The sequence below is a fragment of the Polyodon spathula genome, chromosome 23 (genome assembly GCF_017654505.1).
Source record: "Polyodon spathula isolate WHYD16114869_AA chromosome 23, ASM1765450v1, whole genome shotgun sequence".
NCBI lineage: Eukaryota > Metazoa > Chordata > Actinopteri > Acipenseriformes > Polyodontidae > Polyodon > Polyodon spathula.
The window spans coordinates 19,092,698-19,098,697 of NC_054556.1; the positions used below are offsets into that span (position 1 = coordinate 19,092,698).

The 6,000-nt window shown below is 38.4% G+C and overlaps 1 protein-coding gene across 2 annotated transcripts in view; it reads right to left on the reverse strand.

The window, feature by feature from the left end:
* The window catches only part of LOC121298070 (engulfment and cell motility protein 2-like), a 43,880-nt gene extending 40,908 nt beyond the window's left edge, over positions 1–2,972 (reverse strand). For both annotated transcript variants that reach the window (XM_041224854.1, XM_041224853.1), the window contains exon 1: positions 2,890–2,972. The gene's annotated coding sequence lies outside the window, so the exon portion shown is untranslated. The remainder of the gene's footprint in view (positions 1–2,889) is intronic.
* Positions 2,973–6,000: the final 3,028 nt, after the last annotated feature.

Below are 6,000 nucleotides of genomic sequence, written 5' to 3' on the forward strand. Positions count from 1 at the left end.
ACTGAATAGATTCAATTATTTTAGCCTGTCTGCATATGACAAAGTGATCCGGATACACTGTGATCCCAAGAAGAGAATAACATTGTAACATAATCCTTTAATGCTGAGAAATATATTACCAAGTTGATTTATGACCAATGACAAGCGATTAACAAATTCAAAAAAGAGCTGTCAATATATTTAAAAATATGGACAACAGGGGACACGGTAAAGGTAAGGTAATGCGTTTGTTGTAACTTTGCAGGGTGTCCTGTAGCACCTTACCCTACTGTACTCCATCATGGTGCTGCTACAACCAGCTAAAATCTCAGGTGAGATGCTGAGAACAGCTGAGCCAGCACACTTAGGGCCAGTGAGGAGGGGAGACAGCTGTCGGTGTCTGCTGGCTGAGTGTTGAGAAATGGAATGATCCACAGGTGGGGGGCACCAGCCTTGTTGCATGATAATCATGGAGGAGTGCAGATGTGAGGAATTGATTTCTTTAGAGGTACCCTTGTCTGGCCTCCCCCATGGATATATGTCTCAGTGTGGGATTCCTTTTGTGTGCAGAGTGAAGCTGACCACATAAGTGATGAGACCACTGGAGAGATTTTGGACTACATGAACTGAATCGAGGACTTTCGTGCACAGTAAAAAAAAAAAATATATATAAGTACAAGATCTTCAACCGAGTGATACACAGAAGATGAAGACAAAGACTATTCCAAACACTCTTCCTGTGTGTCATTTATTCTGAACAAATATGAAAACGGCTATTGGTAACTGCCACCGAAGACAGTTCAGTATCTGTTTAATTATTCAAATATTTGTCCCAGCAGTCAATGTATTGCTTTATTTTATTTTGATGATTTACTTTTCCCTATAAAAACTGCCCACATTATTTAAAAAAAACAAAAACATGATCTTTTTTACTGCAGACGACAATATTCCGTTTTTATTTCAATTGTTTTTTAGCTTGTGTTTCACCATCATAGTTGTGCTGCTTACACCCACATTCTGCACTGAAATCTGAAGAGTTCTGAGCTGTTGCACGGTTACCATAGTAACTACATCACAAGACACAACCAGTAGAAAAGGAACACATGAAATAGGCAATGTTAACTGTGACTAATACTGACTGTCAAATTTCATGCACACGGGCCTAAACAAGATTTGATACACATGGAAAAAATAAGAAAGTGGCAATAGACAAGTTAATTTCTGCAAATATACCCTGTGGTAATTCCACTACAGCAAAGCAAATGGGATTCATTTCACTTGTAGGCAGAATTCACATCTTTGAGATCCTAAGAACTGATCCAAGAATCTGATCATTGATGTTTCACATCTTGTTGAACTGCTGTGCTTGCAATGGCTTTTGTTTTGGTCTGTAATCACGTTGGGTCAATTGCAATGTAACTCTGACTCTAATATGGATCTGAAGACTAAACAGCATGCTAGCTGGTACAATACTATCTGAGGAACCCAGCAGCACTGAAACACTGAACTGAGAGTCAGATAACAAGCTGTCAATAACTCCAGCAAGCTCTAATCCAGCAGCAATAAAACACTGAACTGAGACAGATAACAATCTGTCAATAATTCCAGCAACATTGAAACACTGACCTGCGAGTCAGATAACAAGCTGTCAATATCTCCAGCGAGCTCTAATCCAGCAGCATTGAATCTCCAAAGCTGCTCACTGCATTCCGAAAGCAGGCGATTGAATATTACCCATGTGCAGCACAATGCAATACATGCTTCTTGTTCCTGTGTCACGTTCTCAAAAGGCAAAGATACATTTTGTACTATTTGGGTTTGAATTTCATTATGACAACTAAATGTGTTCCGAATTACACAATGGAGCAAAAACGTGTGTTTTGTTGAATGCATGATGGATTGCGTTGCAACGGACAACTACATTTGGTGGTGCTGCTAGTATGATTTAGTAGTAGAACCGAGTCTAAAGGATTGCTGGACTTTATACCCGTTTACACGACTCCACAGGGCAGGGCTGCTGCATCGTGTTCATTGCAATTCAGCCTGTAACACCCGCCTGGAGAGGTTTAGTTCGTTATAGGTGGTTCTATCTTACAGACTATTGTGAACCTTGTCCTTTGTACTCACCAGGAGATGATCTCCAATTAGAACGCAACATTTGTAGTTTTCTTTTAGCCCTGAACATAAAATGTGATGGAATATCGGTTGGAAGTCAAACAATTTCTGGTTCGGTTATAGCAAATTACGTGTTGTTAGTGTATGTTAACACAGCTATAACACCTATAGTTTGAAGCCATGGGCTACAACGAATTCATTTAAACTACAGTAAAGCCTGGACTGGACTCAATACAGAGCGCAAAGGGAGTCTTGCCTTACCCAATGTAATCTTCCATACACGGTCTATCAACAACGCATTCACAAAACACACAGCCATCACTCACAGCATGACTGCACTGACATGTGATCAATTTGATAGGAAAATATGAAATATTAAGACATCGGGAAAAGGCGTGATGATAAAGCGACCAGCTTTGAAAGCAGTGATGAGAACACACACAAATACCTTTCATTGACTCAGTAACAGCAGCTGCTGGACGCACTGCATTATAAATACATTACTGTATACACAGCCAAGGAATTTCAAACCCAGAAATTACAAACAAATAACTCGGTGGAAATGCGTTACCCGGTACAGTATGTAGAAAAAGCACGCTGAAAACGTACAGTAAAGTATTGGATTAACGAATGCATCGATAAGATTTAAAAAAAAAAAAAAAACTATTGTTGACTGCAATAGTTGTAGCTCGCACACACACCTTAGACATGGTATGGGCACAGGCAATACAAACAATTTAATCAGTACATCATTATTAAATAACAATTAACAGATATATTTATCTGAACGCCTACCCCATCACAGCTCGCCCGTATTCTTCTCTTTTTTCTTGTACCCTGTTAAATGAGCAGTGCAGCCGCGCGATGCAGTGCTAGTCCAGGACTGTCCCTCCCTGGGGCGGGGCTAACGGATTCAGACGCTGCTGATTGCCTCTTTCGGCTGTCGATTTCCAAGAACTACCGCCCACTGGGTATGTTTTCATCCCAACAAAAAAGTAGGCTGCGTCATATCCACGCTAAAATGTGCTGAGGACAGGCAACTCTAAACTTAAATCGTGAGACGTTGTAGCCTTACATTATGAGTCGTATTCTTAATACTGAAACATTTCAGCATCAGAACATGCCATTCATATTATTATTTTTTTTATTTTATTTTATTTATTTATTTATTTATTTATTGCTAATAATTAGTTTTACTATCGCTTGTAGTTTATAAGCCCTGCTTGCCTCACTGAGACAGGTTGCAAAGACAAGTGTGCCACCCGCAGGACATTATGTGAAAATACTATCAAAAATTAAACTCTGGTCGGATCATAAACTTGCATGATACCGTCCACCCTCAATAATACGAATTTAATCGGACGGGAGGGGGTGGTGGTCTCATCAGTAATTCTTATTATCAGGAGTCGAAGTCTCTAAGCCAGCACACTACAGTAACGCTGAAATCCATCTTCAATTGCAGTATGTCAAGAGAATTCATATTGTAGAAGTCATTTATAGTGGCTCTCAAAAGTATTTAACCCCTTAGACTTTTCCACATTTTATTGTGGAAAATATGGAATCAAAATGGAGTTAAAACAAAACTGATCAACACAAAAAAAGTCCATAATGTCAAAGTGAAAAATAAAATCTACAAATTGTTCTAAATTAATTACAAATACAAAACAGAAAATAATTGATTGCATAAGTATTCACCCCTTGAGTCAATATTTGGTAGAGGCACTTTTGGCAATAATTACAGCCATGAGTCTATTTGGATAAGTCTCTACCAGCTTTGCACATCAGGACACTAACATTTTTGCCCATTCTTCTTTGCAAAATTGCTCAAGCTCTGTCAAGTTGGATGGGGACCTTTGGTGAACAGCAATTTTCAACTCTTTCCACCTATTCTCAATTGGATTGAGGTCCGGTTTTTGACTAGGCCACTCCAGAACATTGTCCTTTTTGTTTTTAAGACACTCCAGTGTGACTTTAGCTATATGTTTGGGGTCATTGTCCTGTTGGAAGATGAATCTTCTCCCAAGTCCTAGGTCTCTTGTAGAGGTTTTCCTCCAGGATTTCTCTGTACTTTGCTGCATCCATTTTGCCCTCCTTCTTCACAAGCTTTCCAGGCCCTGGTGCAGAGAAGCATCCCCATAGCATGATGCTGCCACCACCATGCTTCACAGTAGGGATGGTCTTCTCAGAATGATGTGTTGTGTTAGGCTTGCGCCAAACATAGCACTTAGTGTTTAGGCCAAAAAGTTATATTTTAGAATATTCTTCCACTTGGTCTCAGAGTCTTCCACAGCCTTCTGGCAAACTCTAGCCGAGATTTGATGTGAGTTTTTTTCAACAAAGTTTTTTTCATGAGCACTGGATCAGTGTTGTTATGTAATTGGGAGAGTCAATGTCAATCAGGGCTATATATTACTAATTAATAGTATATAAATAGCATCTTTTAAATATTGAGAACTGAAATATCATTTTGTACAAAATAAAAATAAGTATCTTAAATAAACCTATACACATTTATTCAAGATGCTTTTTTTATTTTGTAAGATTTGTATTACCACAATGACTCGGATAATTAAGAAGAAGTATAAATTAAGCAAGTGCTTAGTGTTCAGTTCATGTGTTTATTGCTTTCAGTTTAAGGGCAACTGAAAAATCATGTCCCGTTCTGGAATTATGGGGCCAGGTGGCCACAGGCCTCTTGGTGGCCTCCCTGACTAGTGTCCTTCTTGCTCGGATACTCAGTCTTTGAGGATGGCCTGTTCTAGACAGATTCACAGTTGTGCCATATTCTCTCCATTTCTTAATAATGGACTTTACTGTGCTCTGGGGGATGTTCAATGCCTTGGAAATGTTCTTATGTCCTACCCTTGATGGGTGCCTCTGAAGAACCTTATTCCGGATTTGCTTTGAATGTCCCTGTCTTCATGATGTAGTTTTTGTTAGGAAATGTACTAACCGACTGTGGGATATCCCGGAGACAGGTGTATTTAACCTGAAATCATGTGAAACACCTTAATTGCACACAAGTGGACTCCATTCAACTAATTATGTGACTTTTGTGACAATTGGTTGCACCAGAGCTTGTTTAGGTGTGTCAAAGCAAAGGGGGTGAATACTTATATCATCAATTTATTTTTCACTTTGACATTATGAACTTTCCTTGTGTTGCTCAGTGGCAAAAACTAATTAAATCCATATTGATTTCATGTTGTAACACAGTAAAACGTGGAAAAGTCCAAGGAGGGTGAATACTTTTGACAGCCACTGAATAATAAGCAACTGCTCAATTTGGACCATGTAAAAAATTTAGTCAGGACATGTGTGTAATGGGGTTTGTTTTAATAAGGATGGACTGTATCTGCAAGGTTACCATGGAAACAATGCATAGTGATACTAAAGAGTATGGAATTGGATTCTTGAAAAGTTACTACACTACAAACCCCAGTCATTACTTTCAAATGACATTTTCTTCACTGTTCTATCATCTACTTATGATGCTTGCAATAATTCAGAGTGATTATTTATTACAGTTGCACAGAAGTGTATTTTATGAATAGCTGTTAAGGTGACTGAATCCAAGAGCTGCTCTTCAGTTGTAGAATGCCTGCCTTGTAGGTAATGCAGCACCATCTAGTGCACTGCACTGTATTGCAAGATAACAGGAAAGCCTATCTATATAAACTGAATGAAAGTAGAATAAAAAGTATTTATTACATTCAAATATCTTTAGAAAGTTACTCCCTTGCACTTGCTGTTACTGCATACCTTTCCGTTTCTAGAAAATAGATTTTCACAGTAAATGTTAAATAATTTCACTTAACAGACAATTCAAAACAATTCTCGAATGCTTTTTATTTAGTAAAAAAAGAGTTCAACAAGTTTGATAAAAAAAAAAAAAAAAACTTTCCA